This window comes from Gopherus evgoodei, chromosome 4, assembly GCF_007399415.2.
Source record: "Gopherus evgoodei ecotype Sinaloan lineage chromosome 4, rGopEvg1_v1.p, whole genome shotgun sequence".
NCBI lineage: Eukaryota > Metazoa > Chordata > Testudines > Testudinidae > Gopherus > Gopherus evgoodei.
Genome location: NC_044325.1, coordinates 45822102 through 45848969, shown reverse-complemented (window position 1 = coordinate 45848969; position 26868 = coordinate 45822102). Strand labels below are relative to the sequence as shown.

The 26868-nt window shown below is 49.9% G+C and overlaps 1 protein-coding gene across 2 annotated transcripts in view; it reads right to left on the bottom strand.

Moving 5' to 3' along the window:
- SYNDIG1L (synapse differentiation inducing 1 like) overlaps positions 1–26868 on the bottom strand; it is a 112344-nt gene that overhangs the window by 67622 nt on the left and 17854 nt on the right. For both annotated transcript variants that reach the window (XM_030559171.1, XM_030559170.1), the window contains 2 exons: positions 23871–24059; positions 21753–21909 (listed from right to left, as the gene is read on the bottom strand). The gene's annotated coding sequence lies outside the window, so the exon portion shown is untranslated. The remainder of the gene's footprint in view (positions 1–21752; positions 21910–23870; positions 24060–26868) is intronic.

Here is a 26868-nt window from a genome sequence, read left to right as displayed (position 1 = left end):
GTCATACAGCCTTCTACTGACTGTGACCCATGGAAGGTATAAGCCCTACTACTACAGCAGCTACTGAGGATTCACTTTTAGCTCAAGCAACAGGGGAATGACTATGTTTGGGGCAGAAGATCCTGTGCTTTGTTCCTGCTGATGCCAGTGAGGATTGCAGAACCAAGGCCTGGTCCACACTACGCTGTTAAACCAATTTTAACAGCGTTAAATTGATTTAACGCTGTACCCGTCCACACTACAATGCACTTTAAATCGATTTAAAGGGCTCTTAAAATCGATTTCTGTACTCCTCCCCAACGAGAGGAGTAATGCTAAAATCGATATTAACATATCGATTTAGGGTTAGTGTGGCCGCAAATCGAAGTTATTGGCCGGATAGTTATAGTGATAGCTACCCACAGTGCAACACTCCGGAAATTGATGCTAGCCTCGGACCATGGACGCACACCACCGAATTAATGTGCCTAGTGTGGACGCGTGCAATCGACTTTATAATATCTGTTTAATAAAACCAGTTTACGTTAATTCGAAATTATCCTGTAGTGTAGACATACCCCTACAGTGTGTCCCAGTATGCGGTAGGGGCTCAACACTTGAGACTTGCTACTGGCCACAGAGGATGGACTAAGAAGTGATCAAACAGGACTTCCCCAGCTCTAATCTCTAGGATTCCCTTATCATTTGCCATGTTGTGGTTTTTTCCAACAGAAAGCTACAGATGCTCCCACTGATGCAGGCGTATGAGGGTGCAAACTGCTCCACAGGCTCCCGATTACTGACAGGAGCTGGGAAATGCACCGTTTACCACACAGGGCTTTGGACATGTTTTTTAGGTGTTTTGCAAGGACGCTGTCAGCCCCAGGCACCATGACAACAAGGTAACAAAGTGTTTCATGTTTTCCCAGTTGTGCCGTTTGCACAGGCTTTGCCCTGATTTACAGCATCTTGTCATGACCTTGAAAGAGCAACACATGCCCACCTGGCCATGAGGTTCAATTATTGTCATTCCCTCTCAGCAGGACTTCTCCATCGCTCCTTGCAGCATGCTCAGAAAGCAGCAGCCTGTTCACTCGCTGGTTTGAACTACATTGATCATATTGTCTTCATGTCAGCTGCCAATAAATCAGTGGATTGACTATCCTGGCCCTGACATCCCTTAAAGCCCTTTGAAGTGCAGGCTATGGATATATTAGAGACCTGCTCCTTCAGCCTCTTCCTGGCAGGAATCCTCTTCCAAAAATATTTGTCAAGCCTCCTCTCGCATCTCATCCGGATCATTCCTAAAGACGCACTCCTGCCGCAGCGCCTACCAAAAAGCAGTTGAGTCTGTGTTTTACAGTAAAAAGAAAGATGGAACTACCAGGATTAATCTAAGATGCACAGTTGGCGTTCATTTATATGCAGTAGCACCCAGATTGTGCTAGGCATTATCCACAGCTATACAGAGCCACAAAGAGCCTACATATATCCCTCCTATTTCAGAGTGAAGGGAGGGAAGAAAAACACATACAATTTTTAACAGATACACATCAGCTATCCGCAACTGCCATTCTGAGCAGTGAGGTGGCCTGTGTGTTGTAGACATTGCAGCAGAGGTGGGTCTGCAAGTGAACTGGAAGAAGAAGGTAGTGGTCTGTCACCTCATGGCAGGCATCTGATGAGGTGAAAACACAAAGCCAGCTGTGAAGGAAGCAGATAAATAGGTGATCAAAGCTGGCATGGTTGGCAGATTGGAGGGGGTGGAGATATGCAGTAAGAGACTAGCAGAGAACGAGGGAGGGACAAAGTTTAGAAGGATCTTGAAGGTAAGGAGAAGAAGCTCAAACCTGATGCAAGGGGGAGCCAGTGGAGGGATTAATAAAGGTCAGAGTTGCAAGCAAGGAAGATGATCTTAGCATCTGCATTTCGAATGGACTAAATTGGGGACAATGTGATTGTCAGGAAGGCCAGAGAGGAGGTTACAATAATCAAGGCAGGAGATGCTGAGGTCCTGGACAAGCATTTGGATTGTTTGCACAGAGAGGAGAGCCTCGTCTTAGAGACGCTCTGGAGAAAGGAGTGTCAAGTTTTGGACACAGCCTGGATGGATGGGGCAATTGAAGATGACCATGTTTCAGGCCTGGATTACAGAGAGGATGCTGGTGCTCTATCAACAGTGACAGAGAAAGGAGGAAGGGGAGAGGGGTTAGGCGGAAAGACATGGAGCCCAGTTTTGCCCCATTAAGCTGAAGTGACCATGAGACAGTGGATTAAGGTAAATCTGTGGTTCATCAGTACAAAGAAGATTGGTAAAGTTGTGTGAGCAGATGAGATTGCGCAGAAAGAGTATGGAGGGAACCCCACAGAGAGTGGAAGAGGGTAGAAAGAAGACAACTATATTTCCATAGCCTATGACACTCCCAGCTCCTCACATTCCTGGGATAGTCCATATTCCCCTTGTCTGTCGAGTTTACCACTTAAGTCCTGATCCTGCAAGTTGTTTGGTAAGTGCAGACCAGTGCACTTGTGTCATAGTATAATTCCCAGATTTGAACCTTAGCGTCCAAAATATGGGTACTAGCATGAATTTCCCTAAGCTTAATTACCAGCTTAGATCTGATATGCTGCCACCAATCAGGACTTAGGTAGAGCGCCTGATAGACTCTGGTCTCCCCCATAACCTTCCCTGGGGACCCCAAGACCCAGATTCCCTGAGTCTCACAACAAAGAGGAATAAACCATTTCCCTTCCTCCTCCTCTCTTCCTCCCAGCTCTCCCCACCCTGGGTACACTAGGAGAGAGAGAGAGATTCAAGCTCTGTGAATCTAAACAAAGGGATTCCCCTTCACCCTTCCTCCTTCCCCTCACCCAGGGGTAATACAGATTCAAGCTCCGTGAATCTAACACAAAGAGGAAATTTATCCTTCCCTTCTGCCCACCAATTCCCTGGTGAGTACAGACTCAATTCCCTTGAGCCTCAACTGGCGAAAAAATCAAACAGGTCTTAAAAAGCAAAACTTTTAATAAAAAGAAGGAAAAAAAAATACAAGTTATCTTTGTAATTTAGATGGTAAATATTACAGGGTCTTTCAGCTTATAGACAATAGAAAGAAAGCTTTCTCTAGCAGAAATACAATTTAAAATACTTTCACCCAAATACTCATTAAAACTCTACCAGCCAGATACACAGTTGCAAATACAGAAAAACAATTAAAAAGACTAAACTGTCTTTCTACTTTTGTACTTACAAAATTGGAACAGAAGATTAGAGAGCCTGTAGGTACATGTGGTCACTCTCAGAGCCTAGAGAGAACAAAGCAAAACCCAAAACTACAAACAAAGGCTTCCCTCCACCAAAATTTGAAAGTATCTTGTTTCCTGATTGGTCCTCTGGTCAGGTGTTTTTTTTGGTTCCGTTTGTTAACCCTTTACAGGTAAAAAAAGACATTAACCTTTAACCATCTGTTTATAACAACTTGCCCAGAGCCCCACTGACTTCCTACCTGCATGGTGCAACTTGCAGGATTGGGGCCTTTTACTGTATGTTCTTTAGGGCAGGGACTGGTTTTGTGTGAGAAGCACCTGGCATACTGATGGGTGCCTGTATACGACTCACCACCTCAGAGCAAGACCCAGCATTGCCACACTCTGCCTCAGTTTCCCCTCAAAAATCTTCAGCCTACTCCAGATGTAGCGGTGACTGGCTGCAGTGACTTGGCCCTTCAGCTAAACTATTACCACAAGTTCACCCTCTCAAGGGAATCAAAAACCTAAACCAAACAAAACATGAACTCTGTCCCAGGCCAGTCCCAAAGTGGGCCCAGCCCGTCCTTCCTACGGGGTCTGTCTTCTCTTCTTCAACTTCAAGCACCCTTCTCCCACTCGCTGCCTTCCCAGGCTCTTTTCCATCTCTCCCCTCAGCCTGTCCAGCTCCTTTGGGTTATTCCTCGCTCTGTTCCAAGCAACCATTCCAAGGCCTTTCTGCCTGGAGCCTTCCACAGGCCTCTGCCTGCCTTTTGCTCTCCTATGGCTCCTCATTGCTGGGCTTCCTTCCTCTTAAGATTGTAGCTCTGCAGATGAGGGCTTTGGAGGTGGAGAGCAGTTGTCCCTGACAGACCTGTAGGTTGGGTCTGAGAAGGACCTGAGCCATTTCAGGGCATTGCCCTTCACCCCTGCAGCTTCTTGTAATGCTTAATTTGTAATAAAAGGGGAGATGGGGCTAAAGCAATTTTTTTACTTTCATAACTGCCGCAGCCAGCCCAGAGGTGCCGGGGCTATGAACTGCCAACCTAGAGATGCTGGGGCTCAGCCCTGGCACAAGTTCAGCACAGGCAGAGTATTTGGTGATCATTGGTATTAAGCAGGAAGAGGCTAATTTAATAGGGCTGACTAGCCCAAGACCAAGGGCTGCCCAGAGGATTCAGGGGGCCTGGGGTCTTCGGTGGTGGGGGGCCCCCGCTTCGGCAGTAATTTGGCGGCGGGGAGTCCTTCCACCCCAGGGTTTTGTGGAAGACTGCAGAAGACCCAGAGTGGAAGAAGCTTCAGGGGCCCGGGCCCCGCGATAGTTTTCCGGGGCTCCCGGAAGGAGTGAAAGACCCTGCTCCAGGGGCCCTGAAAAACTCTCGTGGGGGCCCCTGTGGGGCCTGAGGCCTGGGGCAAATTGCCCCACTTTCCCCTCCCCCCCCGGGTGGTCCTGCCAAGACCTCCTACCCATTAAAGGGGCAGGCCAGCCTGTTACAGTACCATGAAATAATAGAGGAGGACACCTGATCTCAGTGCTCAGACTCCATTACTATGTAGGGACCCCTGTCATAACTTTCCTACTCAGATCTGAACTTTAGAGTTCAGAACATGAGAAGCTAGCATGAAACCTCCAAACTTAATTACCAGCTTGGATCTGATATCGCTGCCACCAGCCAGAAAATTCCAGTATCTGGCTCACTGTGGTCTCCCCAAAACCTTCCCTGGGGGACCCCAAGACTCAGATTCCTTGAGTCTCACAACAAAGGGGAATAAACCATTTCCCTTCCCCCTCCTCCCCTCCAGGTGTTCCCTTCCTGGTTTCCTGGAGAGATATACAGATTCAAGCTCCCTGAATCTAAACAAAGGGATTCCACCCTTCCCCCCGCTTCTCTATTCCTGTTAAGTACAGACTCAATTCCCTCGAGCCTCAACAAGGGGGAAAAAAAAACAGGTCTTCAAAAGCAAAACTTTATATAAAAAAAAAGAAAAAGACATAAAAATGGTCTCTGTATCAAGGTGACAATATACAGGGTCAATTGCTTAAAAGAAAAAATGAATTAACAGCCTTATCCAAAAAGAATACAGTTTAAAACATTCCAGCAACTACACACAGGTAAATACAAAAAAACAATATAAACCTATTGTCTTACTATCTTTCTACTTACAACTTGGAAACAGAAGATTAGAAAGCCTGGAGACAGAGAGATCACTCTCAGAGCCAAGAGGGTCACGGAACCAAGACAAAGAACAAAGAACTCACACCCAAACTTCCCTCCACCCAGTTTTGAAAGTATTTTGTCTCCTGATTGGTCCTCTGGTCAGGTATTTCAGGTCACTGTTTGTAACCCTTTTATAGGTGAAAGAGACATTAACCCTTAGCTATCTGTTTATGACAACCCCACTATCAGCAGTTAGACTGTACATTTGCTGTGGGAAGCTCTGGCGGTCAGAACCTTCTCCCCACAGAAATGTGTCTTTTCCTCTCTCCCAGTGCATAAAAGATGCCTTCAAATGTCTTTGTCCCACCTGGGTTTTTAATTTCGTCGCTATTTTTTAGTTATCATCCCCCTTCCCACGCACAGCCCATTTTTGCCCCCTCTTCCCATTGCCAATCCCCTGCATTTATGTCACTGGGGTTCTGTGATGATGATTTGTGTCCAGGCCCACCGACGGGGGGAGGGCGGCAAAAGGGGCAATTGCTCAGGGATCTGGGAGATCTCTGTGTGCTGCCTCTGCCCTGAGTGCTGACTCCACAGCTCCCATTGGCCATGAACTGAGGCCAATGGGAGCTGCAGGGGCAGTGCTTGTGTTCAGTGGCATGCAGAGACCCCCTGAGACTCCCACCTAGGAGCCGCTGCTAGAGGGGTGTGCCAGTCGCTTTTGGGAGCTGCCTGAGGTAAGCACCAACCCCCTGACCTCCTCTTGCAGCTCAACCCCCTGCTCCAGCCTAGAGCAAACACCCCACACTCAAACTCCCTCCCAGAGCCTGACCCCTCATCCCTCCTACATCCAAACTCCCTCCCAGATCCTGCACCCCCTCCCACACCCAAGCTCCCTCCTAGAGCCCAACCCCACAACCAAGCTCCCTCTCAAAGCCCACATCCCACTCCCAACCCCATACCCAAACTCCCTCCTAGAGCCCAACCCCACACCCAAACTCCCTCCCAGAACCCAACCCTGCATCCCCTCCTGCACCCAAGCTCTCTCCCAGAGCCCACACCCCCTCCTGCATCCAAACTACCTTTCAGAACCCAACCCCACACCCCATCCCACACCCAAACTACCTCCCAGAGTCTGCACCCCACACCTCCTCCCATACCCAACACCCCTGCCCTTGCCTGGTGAAAGTGAGTGAGGGTAGGGGAGAGGGAGCAATGCGGGGGCAGGGATGGAGTGAGCGTGGTCTCAGAGAAGGGGCAAGGCAAGGGTCTTCAGGTTTGTGCTATTAGACAGTTGGTAGCCCTACCGGGCAGGCATGTGGAAGCCCTGGCCATGCCAGAAGAGCCCGCCCAGCAGTGTAGCCAGCAACTCGCTGGGCACCAGCCAGTGCAGGTCCAGCACAGCCCAAATGTCAGATGGACTGTGTCCATGCAGGGGGTCTGTTCTGTTCTGTTGACTGTTCTGCCCTGAGGCCCAGAATTGCTGTCAGTGGGCCTGTCTGTAGCAGATTATGTTTGTACCTGTTGCAGGGCTGTAACTCCCCAAATGTCTTCTCAAGATAGGGTGAAATCCTGGCTCCACTGAAACTGATGGCAAAATTCCTGTTAACTGCACTAGAGCCAGGATTTCACTGCAAATGAATGTTACCTTTGAATTAATGATACTAAAATGGATATTCCAGGGGTCGGCAATCTTTTAGAAGTAGTGTGTCGAGTCTTCATTTATCCACTCTAACTAAAGGTTTCGCTTGCCAGTAATACATTTTAACCTTTTTAGAAGGTCTCTTTGTAGAAGTCTATAATATATAACTAAACTATTGTTGTATGTAAAGTAAATAAGGTTTCAAAATGTTGAAGAAGCTTTATTTAAAATTAAATTAAAATGCAGAGGCCCCCGGATTGGTGGCCAGGACCCAGGCACTGAGAGTGCCACTGAAAAATCAGCTTGCGTGCCACCTTCGGCACCTGTGCCATAGGTTGCCTACCCCTGGGATATTTATTAATATTCTATTTAATCTTGGCTCATAGGGGAGCAAGTTCTGAAATGTGGAAAAGATTTCACAGGGTACCTGTGGAACAGGCCATGCTCAGGAAAAATGCCTCCATTTCAGCTGCTGAGGAATGTTATCAATTTGAGTCCAAGTCTCAAACACCCATAGTGGAGTAGAATTGGGTGGTGCAGCAACCCAGTGCTGGGGAAATCCAGACTCTGCTCCCTAGGATCTGATCCTGCACCCATTGAAGTCAATGGCAAAGCTTCCATTGACTTCACAGGTGCAGGACCAGTGCCCTAAAGCCATGGGGCTAGTATTCAACAGACCAGACCAACTCCTATATTCTGTGTTTCCATGGGCCCAGTGTCCCATGCAAACATTAGGATCCATGGCGTAAGCTCCACTTGCAAAGGTGCAAGCTCCAGGATGTAGGGAGAGATGCACTTAGCATAAGCTTTCCATTTACTCCCAACACCTACAGCGATGAGGAGGAGGAGGAAGCACTAATATCCCTGTCCTTTGGAATAACAGGACTGTAGGGGGTGGATGGGATCATTGCTTAAGGTGGGCAGTGCAGACATTTGCTCCCAGGCAGCGCAGTGTCAGTTTCAGTGTGTGTGTAAATAGCAATTAAAAACCCTGTGGCTGGCTCATGCCAGCTGACTCAGGCTCCCAGGGCTCAGGCTGTGGGACTGTTTAATTGCAGTGTAGACACTCAGGCTTAGGCTGGCGCATGGGCTCTAGGACCCTGCAAGGTGGGAAAGTCCTAGAGTTCAGGCTGCTGCCCAAGCCAGAATGTCTACACTGCAATTAAACAGCCCCACAGTCTGAGCCCATGAGCCTGAGTTAGCTGGCATGGGCCAGCTGTGGGTTTTCAATTGCAGTGTAGACGTACCCTCAGTGACCAGCAAGGCCCTGAGTGGGATCATCATCAAATCCTCCTGCAGGTGATGAAGGAATTAGCTTCATGTTTCAGTAAGATATTTAAAATCTCTCTTCTCCTACCAACTGTCCCAACAAGATATTCCAGGCAATGCAGCTAAATCTATTCTTTTGCATTGATTGTGTTTAGAACAGGCTGCCTGAGGCAGCATGAGCTCAGGATGGGAACTTTTCACGTGTGTATATCACTTGAAATTAATAAATAAAACAATCTCCTGGGCTTCTGTTTCTGCTAATGAGGAAGGGCCTTAGCAGGCCCTGAATAGTGGCTGTGCCTACCCTGCTGCGCCATTTCATCCTAAACTCTGTACAAGCTGGGAATGGGGAGATTTGCTACATCCACTGTTGCAAGGTCCCCATGGCAACCGGCTACTGGACAGAGGCTGCTTGCAATTCTGCACAAAGCTGCAGCTTCAATCAGACACCAGCTTTGCTTCTCCAGTTTTATGGCCTCTTGTCTCATGCTTCGTCTCGCTGAAAATTACATTTATGAGCAGAGCTGTGAACTTTACCACATCGCTAATTTTACTGCTGCCCTTGTCTAACCATTTTGTGCTGTTCATTACAAAGAGACTAAAAGGAAGAAAGATGAGGCGGGAGAAACAGATGCTGGAGCTGCTGCGAGGCTTACAGCTGCAAGGGTTTGGTGAGGATAACCACACAATCCTGTCAAAGGAAGGGAGGGAGAATGGGCAAGATGCCCCAGCAGAAGCCAGTAAGATAGCCACACAGCAAGTATGAACAATCTAGGTACCTGCCTGGCCACCATTACTGTCGTATCCAACACCTGCCAAGCATTTAAAAACAGAAATAACCTTACTCTTTCTTTATTCCTTCTCAGCCCATACAAGAAAAAGCTGGCTGGTTCACAGGGTTTGGGGTTGTTTATGCGAAGGAATGTTGGGTGCTTTATGTGCAGAAGTTATCAAGGGAAAGATATGCTAAGGGGTTGAATTCTACTTTGTATTCTGAATGCGGGCAAGTCTGTGCTTGGTCTTGTCTCTTGTAGTGGTTGGTTCCATAGTCTGGACACAAATCCCGTGAGCCTCCCTCATTGGTTGCACATTTCATTGTTCTGGTGGGCCAGAGCTGTCACTGGAGGTCCTGGTTCCAGAGGAAGAGGTGATTGATCTCTCAGGGACTTAAGGCGAATTCCATCAGGGGGTTAAATAGCAGGACAGAAACTTCAAACTGGACTAAATCTGATGCCAGTGCAGGGTGCAGCCTGGGGTGATGTGCTCCTGGAGACCTACCTAAGCAGATAGGCTGCTGCATTTGGTACCAGCTAGGGCTATGCCATGGCCTCTTGGTTCATTTGTGGATCTCATGAGTTGCAGTAACTAAGCCAAGAGATCATGAATGCATGGATCCCCATGGCCAGGTCTCTGAGAGGATGCAGTGCAGGCTGCTGGCCAGTAACCACTGGAGTGGTGTCAGACCAGATGAGCACAGTGGTCCCTTCTGGCCTTAGAATCTATGAAATCTGAGAGCAGATGCCTTCCATATGATACAGGAGGCAAGTTCTTCAAAGCTCTTCCCTCTTCAGACCAGCATGAGGTCAGTCTAGCCTGGGCTCACCCTTAGCCAGCCACTCTTACCCAAGTGCCAGATTCCGGCAGGCACAGAGAGTGTTATTTGCGATGGATGTAAAGGAGAAGACAACACCCAGCTCCACCTCATCATGCTGGCTCTTCAACCCATGTTGTCTGACCAGCTCCCCCAATGGCTACATTTAGATATTGAGTAATACGAGAGAGAGAGATTGGATTGAGCCTTGTGTAGTTCTGCAGATGAGGGTTTTGAAGGCAGAGGGCAGTTGTCCATGACCACTCTCTAGGCTGGAGCTGAGAAGGACCTGAGCCACTTCAGGGCATTGCCCTTCACCCCTGCAGCTTCTTGGAAGTGGGGCAGGAGTATTTGGTGATCACTGGCATCAAATGATGCCCAGGTGTCCAGCAGGATGAATGTGGTGCACTTATCTGTTCTAGAGTCAGGAGGAGATCATCTACCAGAGCAACACCATGCCCTGGCCTGAAGTCCAATTGGGAGGGATCCAGGATACTTGTACCTGGCAGATGGCATTGGTGCTTTTTTCTGGAGCTCTTCCATTAGGCTGCTTACAAAAGATGGTTTATGACCACTTGGGAGTTTGCAAGATCTCTCCCATCATCCTCACCTGACCTATGTGCCTCTAGCCGACATGCTCCAATCTAGGCAACATACCTCAGTCTGCAGCTGTCCTAAGAGCCCTGGCACTAACACAGCAGGCTTCATAGAGGGCTCTAACATCCTGCAGCCGCACATATTTTTCTTAAAAGGATATTAGCATTAGCTAACAGCTCTGCTACCCCAGAAGCTACTGTGATGCAGCGAGCAAACCTCCTTGATTCACCAGCTCAGTCCTCTCTCTCTGCCCCGCCTTTCCCAGCAATGCCCCACCATCATTTCCCCCTCCCTAGCCATGGTCTCCCCCACATCCCCACACTTGTACTCCATAGGAGTTTAGTCAGCAATCCTGCAAGAGACGGCAATCTCTGGCCCCGAGGACCTCCAATACTATATCTCCTCCTCCCTCCCCCCACTCTCCATATGCATGTTCCCCACATTCACTGTACCTTCCCCAGAAGTGTCTCAAGGAGCATAGCAACCACCAGGAGCAGCTCTACTAGCTATGCTTCTCAGGGTACGTCTACACTATGGGATTATTCCGATTTTACATAAACCTTTTTCATAAAACAGATTTATAAAGTCGAGTGCATGTGGCCACACTAAGCACATTAATTCGGCGGTGTGCGTCCATGGTCCGAGGCTAGCGTTGATTTCCGGAGCGTTGCACTGTGGGTATCTATTCCATAGCTATCCCATAGTTCCCGCAGTCTCCCCTGTCCCTTAGAATTCTGGGTTGAGAGCCCAGTGGCTGATAGGGCAAAAATCATTGTCGCGGGTGGTCCTGGGTAAATGTCGTCAGTCATTCCTTCCTCCGGGAAAGCAACGGCAGACAATCATTTCGTGCCCTTTTTCCCTGGATTGCTCTGGCAGATGCCATAGCACGGCAACCATGGAGCCCGTTCAGCTTTTTTTTTTTTTTTTTTTTTTTTTTACAGTCACCGTATGTGTACTGGATGCCGCGGACAGAGGCGATACTCCAGCGCTACACAGCAGCATTCATTTGCTTTTGCATGATAGTGGAGATGGTTACCAGTTGTTCTGTACTGTCTGCTGCCAGTGTAATTTGGCAATGAGATGACGGTTATCTGTCCTTCTGTGCTGTCTGCTGCTATCATGGGTGCCCCTGGCTGAGATCAGCCAGGGGGGCAAAAGCAAAACTGGGAATGACTCCCTGTGTCAATCCCTCCTTTATGGTTTCTAAAAATAGAGTCAGTCCTGCCTAGAATATGGGGCAAATGTACTAGAGAACCAGTGTATCAGAGTACAGCTGCTCTGTGTCAGATCCCGCAGAAATGATGAGCTACATGCCATTCATGGGGGGTGCCCCTGCAACAACCCCACCCGTTGCTTCCCTTCTCCCCCAACCTTCCTGGGCTACCGTGGCAGTATCCCCACCATTTGTGTCATGAAGCAATAAAGAATGCAGGAATAAGAAACACTGAGTTTTTAGTGACATAAAATGAGGGGGAGGCAGCCTCGTGGTGCTATGACAGTCCAGGCAGGACATTAAGCGGTGTGGGGGAGCCCAGCATGCCGCTGCTATGATAGTCCAGGCAGTACAGAATCTTTTCTTTTCACATGAAAGGGAGGGGGCTGATTGAAGCTCAGTCCCCAGTTGCTATGATGAAGACAGGTACCAGCCGTTCTGTACCATCTACTGGGAATGACCGGGAGTCATTCCTATTTTCACCCAGGCAAACCCGGCCAGCCTTACCTGAAGCCAGCCAGGAGCACTCATGGGTTGATAAGAAGGACGGTTACCAGTCCTACTGCACCGTCTGCCACCGGGGAGGGTAGAGGAGCGGATACTTCTCTTCACTGCTGCAGCATCATGTCTACCAGCAGCATTCAGTAGACATAGGGTGACATTGAAAGAAGCCAAGAAATGATTTCTTTCCCTATTCTTTCACGTGGGCGGGGGGGGGGGGAGTAAATTGACGAGCTATTCCCTGAGCCACGCCGGACAATGTGTTTGAACCTACAGGCACTGGGAGCTCAGCCAAGAATGCAAATACTTTTCGGAGACTGCTGGGGACTATGGGATAGCTGGAGTCCTCAGTACCCCCTTCCTCCCTCCATGAGCGTCCATTTGAGTCTCTGGTTTCCTGTTACGCTTGTCACGCAGCACTGTGTAGCCTGGAGATTTTTTTTTCAAACGCTTTGGCATTTTGTCTTCTGTAATGGAGCTTTGATAGAACAGATTTGTCTCCCCATACAGCGATCAGATCCAGTATCTCCCGTACGGTCCATGCTGGAGCTCTTTTTGGATTTGGGACTGCATTGCCACCCGTGCTGATCAGAGCTCCACGCTGGGCAAACAGGAAATGAAAATCAAAATTTCGCGGGGCTTTTCCTGTTTACCTGGCCACTGCATCCAAGCTGAGACTGCTGTCCAGAGCGGTCACAGTGGGATTCCACCCGGAGGCCAATACTATCGATTTGGGGCCACACTAATCCTAATCCGATATGGTAATACCGATTTCAGCACTACTCCTCTCGTCGGGGAGGAGTAGTGCTGAAATCGGTATTACCATATCGTATATGGGGGGTCTACCACAAGAGCTGGGAGTTCCGACACCCGTCTAGCTGAGGTGATAGCTACTAGAAAGGCAGTCTTCCAAGAGAGGTAGAGCAGGGAGCAAGTAGCTAACGGCTCAAAGGGGGGCCCCACGAGCCGGGACAACACCAGGTTAAGATCCCAGGTCGGAGCAGGGGGACGGACGTTAGGGAATAAACGTTCCAGCCCTTTAAGGAATCTCGACACCGTTGGGTGAGAAAAAACGGAGCGACCGTCCGCACCCGGGTGAAAGGTGGAGATAGCTGCTAGGTGGACTCGCAACGACGATAAGGCCAGACCTTGCCCTTTGAGGGACCAAACATAGTCTAAGATTTCGGTTACCGAAACTTCCATAGGGCGGAGATTTCTCTCTACGCACCAACAGGAGAAGCGTTTCCATTTCGCCGAATATGTGGCTCTTGTGGACGGTTTCCTGCTGCTCAAGAGCACCTCCCTCACAGGCGTGGAGCAGCGCAGCTCGGAACCAGTCAGCCACGCAGGAGCCACGCCGCTAGATGCAGCGACTGCAGGTCTGGGTGACAGAGGGTCCCGTGCTCCTGGTGATCAGGTCCGGATGAAGGGGCAGGGGAACTGGGTCGGCTACGGCCAAGTCCAGCAGCATGGTGTACCAGTGCTGCCTGGGCCATGCCGGGGCCACCATGATCACGAGAGCCCTGTCTCTGCGCACCTTCAGGAGGACCTTGTGGACCAGAGGGAACGGGGGAAACGCATAGTACAGGTGGGTCGACCACTGGATGAGGAAGGCATCCGCTATCGACCCCGGCTCCCTGCCCTGAAAGGAGCAGAACGCTTGGCACTTCCTGTTCCCCTTGGACGCGAAGAGGTCCACCCAGGGATAACCCCACCTCCGGAAAATGGAGAGAGCGACGTCCGGGCGAAGGGACCACTCGTGTGACAGGAAGGATCTGCTCAATCGATCCGCCAGCGTGTTCCGTACTCCAGGGAGGAAAGAAGCCCTGAGGTGAATGGAGTGGGCTACGCAAAAGTCCCAGAGTCGTATCGCCTCGAGGCACAGGGAGGAGGACCTGGTGCCGCCCTGCTTGTTGATATAGTACATGGTCGTCATGTTGTCCGTGAACACGGCGACACAACGACCCTGAAGCTGATGACAGAACGCTTGACAAGCAAGGCGGACCGCTCTCAACTCCCGCATGTTGATGTGTAGCCCCACCTCCTCCTGAGACCACAGGCCCTGTGTCCGCAGGGTCCCTAGGTGGGCCCCCCAGCCTAGATCTGAGGCATCCGTTGTCAGGGATACCGAGGGCTGAGAGGGGTGGAAGGGAAGACCCGCACATAATACGGACTGGTCTAGCCACCAGCCGAGAGAATCTAAGACCTTCTGGGGGATTGTGACTAACATGTCTAACGGTTGCCTTGCCGGCCTGTAATGACTGATAAGCCACAGCTGGAGAGGCCTCATGCGGAGCCGAGCGTAGTCGGTCACAAAGGTGCAAGCCGCCATGTGGCCTAACAGGGTTAGACATGTCCTCACTGACGTCAATGGGGCTGACCGCAAACGTTGAACGATCGCCACCATGGTCTGGAACCGTTGCAGAGGCAGCGAGGCCCTGCCCACAGTGGCGTCCAGGACGGCCCCGATAAATTCCACCTTCTGAGTGGGCCTCAGGGTGGACTTGTCTGTGTTTATCAAGAGGCCCAGACTTGCAAACATGCCGGTGATCACGCGGACATGGCTGTTGACTTGTTGTTCCGACGTGCCCCGAATCAACCAGTCGTCCAGATAAGGGAACACGTGGACACGGTTGCGCCGAAGATGCGCCACGACAACTGCCATGCATTTTGTAAACACCCTCGGGGCCGTGGACAGGCCAAATGGGAGGACTGCAAATTGATAATGAAGAGCCCCCACAACGAAGCGGAGGAAACGTCTGTGGCAATGTGAAAATACGCGTCCTGCATGTCGAGGGCGGCGTACCAGTCTCCCGGATCCAGGGATGGAATAATGGTCCCCAGGGATACCATGCGGAACTTCAACTTCACGAGGTATTTGTTGAGCTCTCGCAGGTCGAGGATAGGCCTGAGGCCCCCCTTGGCCTTGGGGATCAGAAAGTAGCGGGAATAAAACCCCTTGCCTTTCTCGCTTTCCGGAACCGCCTCTATAGCTCCTTTGCTGAGGAGCGTCTGCACCTCCTGCCGAAGGAATTGCTCGTGAGAGGGGTCCCTGAAGAGGGACGAGGAAGGAGGGCGGGAAGGAGGAAATGAAACAAACTGCAGGCGGTATCCCGTCTGCACCATGTTTAAGACCCAGCGGTCCGATGTTATTTGGGACCACGCCGGGAGGAAAAACGAAAGGCGGTTGGAAAACGGGGGGGAAGGATCCATAGGGGAAACTGTTACTGCGCCCTCGGGCGCACCTTCAAAATGAAGGCTTAGGTCCAGGCGGGGGTTTTGAGGAGCCTTGGTTCTGCCTCCCTTGGTTCCCCGAGTGCCTGCGCCTTCCGTTCCTGCCGCGGCGCCTGTAAAGGTCCTGCCGCTGGCGGAACTGGGAAAACGGCCTGCGTTGATGTTGTTGCTGCGACCTAAAGGGTCTACGCTGCGTCACGGGGGTGTGCATCCCGAGGGACCGCATAATGACCCGGTTGTCTTTCAGACTCTTGAGTCTGGGGTCTGTCTTGTCAGAGAACAAGCCCTGGCCTTCGAAAGGAAGGTCCTGTATAGTATGCTGGAGCTCCGGCGGAAGGCCGGAAACCTGCAGCCAGGAGATGCGACGCATCGTAACTCCTGACGCGAGGGTACGGGCAGCCGAGTCCGCAGCGTCCAAGGAGGCTTGCAAGGCCGTGCGTGCGACCTTCTTGCCTTCGTCCAAGATGGCCGCAAACTCTTGGCGAGCATCCTGTGGCAGCAGCTCCTTAAATTTGTCCACTGCCACCCAGGAATTAAAGGCATATCTGCTCAGCAGGGCCTGCTGGTTGGAGACCCTGAGCTGCAGCGCCCCAGCCGAATACACCTTACGGCCAAGGAGGTCCATCCGCCTGGCTTCTCTGGATTTGGGGGCTGGAGCCTCCTGGCCATGACGCTCCCTATCGTTCACTGATTGCACCACCAGTGAACCCGGAGTCGGGTGTACATGGAGATATTCGTATCCCCTAGAAGGGGCCATGTACTTCCTCTCGATGCCTTTCGCTGTCGGAGGGATGGAGGCCGGGGACTGCCAGATGGTGTTGGCGTTGGCCTGGATGGTCCGTATAAAGGGCAGGGCGACCCTGGTGGGAGCATCAGAAGAGAGGATGGTTACAATTGGATCCTCTATCTCCGAGACCTCCTCTGCCTGCAGACTCAGATTTTGAGCCAATCGCCTGAGGAGGTCTTGGTGCGCCCTGAGATCCAGCGGGGGGGGACTGTTGGAGGAGGTACCCGCCACCGCCTCATCCGGGGAGGAGGATGAGGAGACCCCAGGCACGAGAGTGTCTAACTGAGGGTCTTCCTCAGGCCTCGCCTCTGCCTCAGGAGCCACAGTGGAGTCTTGCTGCTTGGACCCTTCCTCCCCTTCCGGGGAGGGAGGGGGGCGAGACAACGAGGCTTCAGGAGCCCTACGCTCCGCAGTCGCCAGCCTAGCAGGGAGCTGCTGGGGGCCCTGGGCCTGATGGTATGCCCAGGGTGTCCAGAATCCCCACTGTTGTGGGCCTTGGTCCTGCAGCGGCGGATCACCGAACAGCGCCGTCTGCCGGTCGGTGCCCAGCGCATACCCGCTGTCCGTCTGGGAGGATACGGACGGCTGTCTAGAGGGCCATGGAGGGGCCGACCCTGGATGGTAAGGGTCTGCGCGGGCCGGCACGGAGGATCATCTCGGTGCCGGGGACCGGTGCCGGGAGTCATATCGGTGCCGGGATCGGGACCGGGACCGGGTTCTGTCGCGGTGCCGGGATCCTGATCGGTACCGGGCGCCGCGTCAGTGCCGGGACCTGCCACCGGCTCGGTGCCGGGAGGTCGACCGAGACCTGCCACCGGCTCGGTGCCGGGAGGTCGACCTAGACCGGGACCTGCCACCAGCTCGGTGCCGGGAGGTCGACCGGTGCGGCGAGTAGCGTCGGGACCTGCTCCTGGAATCGCGGTGCCGGTCTCGGCGACTGGAACCTGACCGCGATCGTCTCGATGTCGACCGGTGCCGCGAGTGCGACCGGTACCGCTGAGGGGAGCGGTGCCGGGACTGCGAGCGGCGGCGGGACCTGGAGCGCCCAAGACGTCGGGACCTGGATCGTGAACGAGATCTTCTGGGCGGTGCCGACATCATGGGCTTGCCTCTGGACACAACCCGCACCGGAGGTACCGGGGGTGGCAGCCGAGTGGGCTCAGTCAGGGCTATGAGGTCCCGAGCCGAGGCGAAGGTCTCCGGTGTGGATGGGACCATTATCTCAACCCCAGATCTCATGGGGGAGCTCGGCGGTACCGGACTCGACGGACCCGCTGGGCCCGGAGTCGACGGTGCCGGCGGCGCCGCGGCCGATGTCGAGGCCGGGCACTCTAGCCGGGTCTGCCTGGCCGGAGTATTGGACTTCGACGGCCTTGGTTCTGACTCCGGTGCCGGAGAGGGTCGGTGCCGGGGAGTCTTCTCTGTGCCGGTGCGATCCGGTGCCGGCGCCGAGATCACGGCCTGCGAAGCCGTCGGGTCAAGTGCCGCCTCCATGAGGAGAGTCCGGAGCCTTTGATCCCTCTCCTTCTTTGTCCTTGGCTTAAAAGCCTTACAGATGCGGCACTTGTCAGATCTGTGCGATTCCCCGAGGCACTTCAGGCACGCTTCGTGGGGATCGCTGGTAGGCATGGGCTTCTTGCAGGCCGCACACTGTTTGAAGCCCGGCGAAACAGGCATGAGCCTGGCGCCGGGTGCCGGGAAGGGCTAAGCCCCCGGCGAAGAACTACTTAACAACTATTTAACTTAACTATCTACTTAACCAACTAATTAACAACTATAATGGACTAGAGATGAACGATAGATAAACGATAGAGAACTAGGAGAGCTAGGGACGTGGAGGACAGCTATGCCACGCTCCACAGTTCCAACGACCGACACGGCGGTAAGAAGGAACTGAGGAGCGGGCGGGCCGGCAGGGATATATATTGGGCGCCATGGCGGCGCCACTCCAGGGGGCGACCTGCCGGCCCACTGGAGTTGCTAGGGTAAAAAAGTTTCCGACGAACGTGCACACGCGGCGCGCACACCTAACTGGAATGGATGTGAGCAATCACTCGAAGAAGAAGTGGGAGTTTCTGGCAGGCCCTGTTGCCTACCACAGGTGCACATGCTGGGATCAAGTAATGAAATTCAAGACACTTGTCTAAAAAGTTCATAGAATTGGCTCAAATGTGAAACTAAGGGATCCCTGAGCATCCCCCACTGTAAGGGCTCATAAGAAAGCTCACAAGAAGGACACTCTCGTTTGGGAAGAAAGTCCTTGCATGTTAACCTCAGATAAGGATTTGGGCCCCCATCTCCTCCTGCTCAGGCATCCAGCCAGGTGCCTGCTCTCCTCCGTGCTCGCCTTGAAGCCACTCACTGTGTCACATTCTCCCTGGGGCCCAAACATTATGTTATGCTGTCTTGTGCTGGCCTCATCTCCTGTTCCTTTCTCTGTTGGCTCATGGCTGCAGTAGAAGCAGTGCCAGGTCTGCTGGCTGCATTGCTGAGCAGAGGACCACAACATCCTATTTCACTCTTCAGTTCCTGCCAAACACATTCCAGGAGGGCTGGAGGGACCCAGAGCACTGAACAGTCACATGTATTTCTCTCCTCTGCTTGCGTTCATGCCTCCGTTCATGCTCTATGGGGCACAGAGAGGGGCCATAACAACATAACAGACAGCAACTGTCAGAGCCCCAAAGGGAAGCCAGAAGTCCTGTCTCTGAGATCTGTGCTTTAATCACAGAACCATCCTTCCTCCACAGGCCTTGCCTTCAACCTTGTGCTTCACAGTGCACCAGCGGTGGGTAATGCCTACACTTGGGTGTGACTTATTGCTGTGTTGCCAGAAAGCTTACAACAGAGATCCTTTCCACAAGAGAGAGGCCGCCTAGAAGTACACTGAAACCCATACTGGAACAATCACCTGTCCTGTGAAGAAACCTACTCCCCAAAAATATCCCCCAGGGTTTAGTTACCTGTCTTTAGGCACAGCGCCTTCTGTCAGCAACCAGCCAGCTGGCCATGAAACCGACTGCTTGTAGCAGTGATGCTGTCAATGGGGATAAACAAGCTGCAGATTTGCTAAAAGCAGAAGATGACTCAGAAGGTGAAACCATGAAAACCAAATGGAAAAATCTGCAGGTGACTCTTGCGAAGGGTCATTCCAAGCTGTGATGGGAGTGCCGCAGCTACCACAGGTGCACATGCTGGGATCAAGTAATGAAATTCAAGACACTTGTCTAAAAAGTTCATAGAATTGGCTCAAATGTGAGACCAAATCCCAAATATTAGACTCCAACACCCTGATAGGAACTAAACACATGCTGTCCGGCATTGCTGTTTGTAGTGCACTTTAATTTCAGTGCTGGCATTTTAGCTTATCCATCTGTATATGAAAACTGTATGAACCCAGGTATATTATTTAAGGTTTTATAAATAACATTTTTATATAAATAAGTAAGTGTTATTCAATGTTTAGCCGGGCTTCGGTTTCAGTTGATTTCTCCACCTACATCAGAAGGCCAGCACTGCCACTTCTGCTAAGCAAATGATTTGTCAGTCCCTTGAGTTTCTCTACATCTGTAGAGAACTTAAATCTCACTATGTTTGACTAATCTTGAATTCCCAGACATACTGTGTTGCCCTTCCATGCATCCCAACAACAGTTTCCACCGCATGGAGTTACAACAGAGATCCAAAAATCTCATGACATTGAAAGCTACCAACTAGCCCCAAGCCCCTTCTGTTCTCTGATATCATCTGCTTTTCCTTGCTATTCAGAAGTGCAGAGTTCCACTAGATTTTATTGTGTTACCTTCCAAGATCAATAATCCATCATTAATCCTGAATTGAGGTGCAACAGCAAGTATCTGCCTGGTACAACTAGTTCAAAAAGAACAGCTCCCTCCTCTGAACCATGCCCCTCTCAGGTCCCACGTTTCTATCTCTCTCTCTCCTTTTTTTCCTCTGTAGATTCCAAAAATCTATCACAATTCTCTCTCTTCCTCACACTCACTCTCATTCTCTTAATCTGTGCCCTCATATCTTCATTTACTCCTTTCTCTCCTGCTCTTCTGTCTCCAATGCCTCCCTTTCAATTCCTCACCCTCAATTTATCTTTTGCTGTACCTTGTTTGTTTTCATTTGCAAACCATAATAAAGACAAAATACCCAGCACTTGGGAAATACAGGAGGAGGAGTTGCTTTCCCCCGCCCACACACACACACACACGTGCGCACTTTTACCAACTATATTTTATCTTCCCACCTCTCCCTTTTACAGAGGCCAGGACTGCGTGTCAGGTATGCACTGGCAGGCTTAGCATCACACCAGCAAAAGAACAAGGTGGGGAAAGATTGCAAACAAAGGAGATAACTGAGCAGGGCCTATTCCCCCTCTAGCCCACTTTTAAGAGAATAAATGACAAAAATGAACCAGGGTAATACTTAGCTCTCATCCAGGGATCTCAAAGCACTTTACAACAGTGGGCTAGCCTCATTATCCCTACTTCACAGATGAGAAAACTGAGGCAGGTCAATATATTTTTATCTTTTTTCTAGAGAGAGAAACAAAACATTGAACACACATCCTAAGTCAAATATTGTTAAGGGGGACTATGAAGAACCACACAGAACTCCAATACCTAATCACATGTGCCCCACAATAGGAATACTCCATTAGCAACTGTTAGCTAGAGAATAGGGTCAATGACATCAAACTCTCATCTAAGCCTGGAATTCTTCTGCCTCCAGACTATGATGTCAAAGAACAGGGAAATAATTGACTCAGTTTAGATGTGCATGGGGAACAGAAACTGGGACCTCCGTCACAGTCCGCAGCATACAAGAGCAATGTCTGAGAAGACTTAGTGATGTGGAAGCAGATGGTGACATCAGTTCATCCACTAATACCAGTGCTGGAGAAGGGTCTGGCATGGTAAGTGTCTGTGATAAGGGGCCTCTCATCATCCACAAATTCCAGAACAGAAATTCTTGAACTTTCAACTGATTCATTCAGTAGGTGCTGCTAAACACTGATCAACACAATCCCTGGCATGTGAGACGATTTTCTGTTCCTGCTGTGGGCGAACACCACACTGATCCTGGCTTGGCAATAACCACAGCAAGAGCTCATTTAGAGGCAGTTGCTTACTTACAAGCTAGTTCCGCACATCCTCGTGTTTAATCACTACATTTACTGATCTTTCCTGTTGATCTAGCTGTGCCTGTTCTTTCAGCACTTGTGTCATTCTGGGTGAGCTCAGTAAATCAAAACAGATGCTCAATTGACAGCTGGGTATTAGCAGTGTTAGAGGCTCCTTTGCAGTGGCAAGAGTGGTTTCAACAAGATAATGAGAAGTTAGGCAAGCATTTCTGGACAGATGCTCTTCCTTCTGAGAAACACAGTGCTTGCTTCATTGTTTGGACAAATCTTTCTGCTAAGCTGTTGCTAGCTGGTATGGTGCTCCTTTGATGCGATGCACACCCTTCATTTTCAAGCAAGTTTCAAACTCATGCAATAGAAACCAAAGTCCATTGTCACTTACTAGCTGCTCTGGCAGAACATGGCTGCTGAACATTTATGCCTCTCACAGGCAGTACAGATTCAGATTCAGTAGACGTAGAAAACATTTCCTGAGCTGGTCCATGAAGTCACTGCACTCTTTTCATTCACCACCACCTAGAGACTCACTTCCACAACACCTACAAGAAATTAGTGTACAAGGAGATTAATTTATTGTATAAATAAATGGCTTTGATGCACCATTGCACTAGCTGCGTTGTTACTGCATCAACTTATCATTGTCTCCCTGTTCTCCCCCTCCAACTGCTTTCTACTGCTTACCTACTTACTTCATTGTGTTATGTCTGAAATGAGACATAACAGGTCTCTGGGGCTGGGATTGCATCTTCTTATTCCTATCATAAAACAACTAATAATAAGTACATAATAAAAGTCACTATCACACAGGACTCTGGCTGCTCTGAGCCAAACAATAGCTGCCAAAATCATATGTACCTTCAAAAGACCAATAAAATGCACATGAAGACACTGCCATGGATTTTTGGGCTACCACCATGGATACATGAGTAACAGTCCTGACATATTGCTCATAGCGTGACACAGGTTACCATCATTTTCCCCTTCATCAATGGTGTGATCCAACCCAGGCTGTTACAATTACTTTATGACAGATTCTCAAACTGAGGGGCCATGCCTTCCTTGGGGGAAGAATGTATTCAGGGGTTGGGGCATGAGAAGCTTTAGGGAAACTTACTGTGCACATTCAAAGCTGGGCCACAGGAGGGTGGTGGCTGCTGGCTGGGTGCCCAACACTGAAGGCAGCACCACTGCCAGCTGCACCAGAGAAGTAAGGGTGGCAACACTATACCAAGCCACCTTACTTCTCTGCTGCTGCTGGCAGCAGCGCTGCCTTCAGAGCTGGGCTCCCAGCCAGCAGCCACCACTCTCCGGTTGCCCAGCTCTGAATGTGCGCAGTAAGTTTTTTTCCCCCACCTAAAGCTTCTCATGCCCCCTCCCCCAAATACATTCTTCCTTAAGAACTGGGCAGCTGGAGAGCAGAGGCAGCTGGCTGGGTGCCCGCGGTGGGGAGGAAGGGAGCTGTAAAGTACTACAGACATGAAGAAGGGTTGCATGATCAAATAAGTTTGAGAACCACTGCTCTAGGACAATATCCTCTGCATACAGCATTCAGCAGGATATGGTGTGAAGAAGGCATGGCAGCTCAGCCTAAAGGTAGTGAAATAAAAATGCAAAGATCCCATAACAGAGAGACAAGGTGGGTGAGATAATACCCACCTTATCTAATATCCTGAGACCAACACAGTTACAGCAACACTGCATAAGACCCCATTAGAGACACCCCAGACTGAACTGAGAGTTCCTGCCATCTGGAATAACAGGGTGGGAGCTGGTCTGATTTTCTTAGTGTCAGCTCATGTGGCCAAGGTCCAAAAATCTGAACAGCACAGGGTCTGCTATGTCTGTATCTTCTCACCTTATCAGCTTTGTCCTGATCTTTCCTTGAGCTAAAAGACTGGAGAAAAGATCCATTTTTTACTGTTGCCAGATGATATGTACCCACACTAGTTCAGAAATCCCTGAAAAAGAATGTACTTAACTCTATTTTCAGATACAGTGGCATCCACTGTGACTTTGATGCCCATTGGTGTCAGCAACATAGACCAAATGCCCTCTGGAACAAAGTTGATGCCAACACAATATCTGTCACTATCGTTGGCAGCTCCTGGGGTCTTTCCTTCCCTATGCCCACTAAAGGTCAGTACTGGTAAATTTCTGCCCCACGAACTAAAAAGGGAGAGGCTATTGTTCTGCACATAGCACTGAATTTAGAGTAACTATGTATTTACCCCAGTTTTGTTACTGTGACATTTTGGGGTTTAACCCACACCAATAAGGGGCTGTATCACTGCCTGCCTGGCCACTCTGGGTGCCTTCAGTGCTATGCAGCCATGGCTAACAACTCTGACCCCAACAGCCAGCCTACAAAGCCTGCAGGTCACACCCTGACTTCCACTGCCCAGTAAGTGTTTGCAAAGTGAATCCAACCCCCAGTGCTGAATTTTTCCAACATTGTCTACCAATGTGACAATCTCCTGAGGTTCCCAGAGCTGTGAGTTACCGTGTTCTGCTCTCAGCCTCAGCAAGAGTTTTGCTACTGCAAAGATGTGTGACAGCTCCCTGACACACCAGCTTGTTTGTCTTGTCAGCAAACTCTTCAGGACCCTGCTACTCCAAACCTGGCCTTGCAGGTAACCATCAGTGAACTCGTGCTCCCCAGAGACATCTCTCTGCAGCGTCCAGCCCTTTCCTGGAACACATACAGACATAATTAAGTTTGTTGCTCCAGTAAAGAGACAATATGCTGCAGCTCATTTAACTGGGCTTTGACAAACACTCTTATTTTAATCACAGCCCTGAATTGGTTTACAGTAAAACAAGTTTATTTAACAAAATGACACAGGATGAAGTGACACCAAGTACAAGGAACAAGGATAGAAAGGATCACAGCAAACAAAAGTACAAATACACTTCCAAGACTAAAATTCAACTTCAGCAAGTTACAGTCCTTGCCTAAGCAGGTTTCTCACCTAAACTCAATTCCCAGAGACTTCAACTCCCTTGACTGAAGGATACAATGTTCTGTGGTTCCAAGGGCTCTGGCCCCTTGAATTCCCCAAGTGATGGATAACTATGGGGTTCTCTCCCCCTTGGTTTTATAGGCTAGTAAATCTTTGAAGGGTATTTGTTGAAAAATAAGCCCAGACCAGCTTTTTTCCCCCTTCTGCTGGGGTGCAGACACCCTGCTGTCTTTCCAAACTTCATTGACCCTCCTACAAGGGGCAGGAAGACTTCTGCTTGTTCTTCCCTTTCTGTTGACTTCCCATCCCCCTGCAGATTCATATGTAAATGGGGCTTCCATTGTTATGATTCCAAACTGCTTAATTTGACTTGCACTGGAAACAGATAAATAGCTGCCTTCCCTCCGGTCTGGGAGAAAATCAGTTTCTCCCGGTGCTTGGTCGCAGACTTTAAAGCAGTGGTTCTCAATCAGGGGTACGTTTACCCCTGTGGGTATACAGAGGTCTTCCAGGGGGTCATCAACTCACCTAATTTTACAACGGGATACGTAAAAAGCACTAGTGAAGTCTGTACAAGTTAAATTTCATACTAAGACATGTTTATACTGCTCTATATACTATATACTGAAATGTAAGAACAATATTTATATTCCAATTGGAATATTTTATAATCATATGGTAAAAATGAGAGTCATCAGTTTTTCAGTAAGTGTGCTGTAACACTTTGGTGTTTTTATGTCTGATCTTGTAAGCAAGTAGTTTTTATGTGAGGTGAGACTTGGGAGTATGCAAGACAAATCAGACTCCTGAAAGCGGTCCAGTATCTGGAAAGGTTGAGAGCCACTGTTTTAAAACATAACAATGAGTATCCATAATTCCTCATGTAGTGTTATCATTGTGAAATGTCTGTATTGCTAAGCACCAGTGTGTCACAAGCATTTGTAAAAGACTTTGTATGCAATATTACTGTAATGTAAATGTATATCAAGCAGTAAGTTGATTCAATTGCTTATCATTTGAGAATCAGACCCCGTCTTTATAATTAGAAGGCTATCTTCCCCGGTCAGTAGGTTGATGGCTTTATTTGCCTTGTCTGTAAAAGTCCTTTCTTTGGCTGCAGGGTGGTCGGACAAGCAAATACCCATTCATTTGGGTAAGGCAGGCTGTGTATATGTATTGCTTACCAAACACATTTTAAGAACCTAATTCTAGCACATATCCATAACTCTTCGTACACACAACCTGCAGGAATATTAATGATCAGTGAGTTATATTAATTTCTACCTTTTGAGTATATATAATGACAACAGTGAGGGAGGTGCAGCGAGTATGTCAGGCCTCAAAAGAGTTGCTGAAACAGAGTAATGAACCACCAGTGGGCCTCTGTGTCACACGTGCCTTCTTCCTTTTTTAAAACCTCAAGCAGAATCAGAGATGATCATTCACCATGTGGCTATAACCAAACTCATTCTGCCTCTTCAGGAAAGACAGACCAGTCCCTCTGGTTGATTAAACACCACTTTTCTTGCTGGAGCACTGGATTTATTATAGGCCACTTGACAAATCAAACCAAACAAAAAACATAAGCCCTATGATGGACTGTTATGTGTCACAGACAACAATAAGGAACAAGAATAACTCAGCACACACAGTAGGAGCATGCTTTCCCCAGCTATCTGCTCTAGTGTCCTTATTCAGAGACACCTGGCTGGTCTCTGCACTCTCCCTTCAGCCCTGCTTGAGCAAGGTCAGTACGTTACATAGCCCTAGTTGGCAAGATAACCAGGATATCTGTCAGAAAAACCCCATGGATCCTGGTGCACCACTGTAGTAGTAGCAGAGATGCTGAAGGCTGGGGCTCATGTTAAGGTGGGTCTTGTCAGTCCAGAAGGATTCCACTCTGAATGCTGAAGGGCCAATACACTCCATCACAGAGACAAGTAATGGCTTGACTAGATCCACTTTGACCTTTGGTCTGATGATTGCTCCCTTTAATGATGCCTTTCATGTTTTCTGCCTCAGGGGTTCTCAACGTCTCTCTCTCTGAGGCCTCCTCGTTATGCTATAAAAGCTCCAGGGCCCAGCAGGGACAGGGAGGGATGGGCCTTGGGCATAGGCATAGTTTGACTTCTATTTTTTTTTTTTACTGGCGGGGAGGCGGCAGCAAGGGCCAGTGGGCCTCAGGCCAACTCCACACGGTGGGGGCCAGCCAGGTAGCACCATCTCCACCCCCTGACTCACCTCAGCAGGCCACCCAGCCTGTATGGGTTATGCGGGGATGCAACCAAAAATATAACTCAAAGGGGAGACTCAGTTCAAAAAGTTTGAAGACCACTCAGGGTGCAGGGAGAAGATATCTAGGGGCTGTGTGCAGGCAGGGGAATAGCTCATAGTTCAGGGAGGGGGTAGCTAGGGGCTGTGTGCCAGGAGGGCTCTTTCTGTGGTGGCTGCTCCTGAGGACTCTGCCAGCCCCAGAGCTGGGTCCCCCTGACAGGCTGCTCTTACCAGCTGCATGAGCAATCAAAGGGAGTTGGGAGC